Consider the following 964-nt stretch of genomic DNA (forward strand, 5'->3'; position numbering starts at 1 on the left):
GTGTACGTGTATATGTGTGTAGGGCCCACCTCCTGTTTCCTTGTATAGTTGAGGTTGTGGCCCACCTCTGTACTTATATATACGTGCCTGGTGCACCGATCAATACATTGAGATTGCACAGCCCATAACTTGTCCTTCTACACAAAAGATATAGAATAGTAGGCTCGAGCAAACGGATTGCAAATCATTTGTGTTGTGCTTGCAGGGGATACAAGCATATTAGTGCAAATGTGGTGTGGAGTTTCTAAATGTTAGTGAAAAGTAAACATCTGTGCAAATGTAGTGCTATGGCTTGTATATGTTACTAGTCAAAAGTAAACATTACTACAAATGTAGTGGTGGGGCTTGTAAATGTTAGTGAAAAGTAAACATTAGACTAAAGAAGTCTCATACCTTCTTCTTCTCGACTAGGGTTTCTTCAACTCCCGTCGATGGCGCCCTCCGGTCCGCCTTGCCTCCGATGGCCTTGGAGCCTTGGAAGCATGGTGGACCCCATCCCCTCACCGGTAAGAGGGATCCTGCTCCGTTTTTTGCTAAGAGTTTTGTGTTTGTGTCATGTTTAGGACGGTGAGGTGGCGACAATGGCACCGTGAAGATGAAACAATGCCCCGCCTAGTCCCCTCTTTGGCCGTGCTTCTAGCAACGATGAAGGGCGAGTGACGATTTGGTCCCGATGGATCTGGTTGGATCTGGCGGTTTATGCAGGTGCAATGGGTGCCTATGCACTGATTCAAGTGGTGGTGATGGTGCTTTAGCTGGTTGCTCTGGCGTCAATCTGGAGGTTGGTGGATGTTTTAGTGACGACTACGACATGATGCTCTGCCTCCCTTCTTCGCCTTGATGGTGGAGGGGGTTGGATCTAGGGGCAGTATTATAATGCCTCGACCAGTGTTCTTCTGTGATTCCAGCGATCGCTTTAATTATGGGGCGTTGGTCCTTTAGGGTTGAAGTGTTGATGACTTCC

The sequence above is a fragment of the Triticum dicoccoides genome, chromosome 1B (genome assembly GCF_002162155.2).
Source record: "Triticum dicoccoides isolate Atlit2015 ecotype Zavitan chromosome 1B, WEW_v2.0, whole genome shotgun sequence".
Classification (NCBI taxonomy): domain Eukaryota; kingdom Viridiplantae; phylum Streptophyta; class Magnoliopsida; order Poales; family Poaceae; genus Triticum; species Triticum dicoccoides.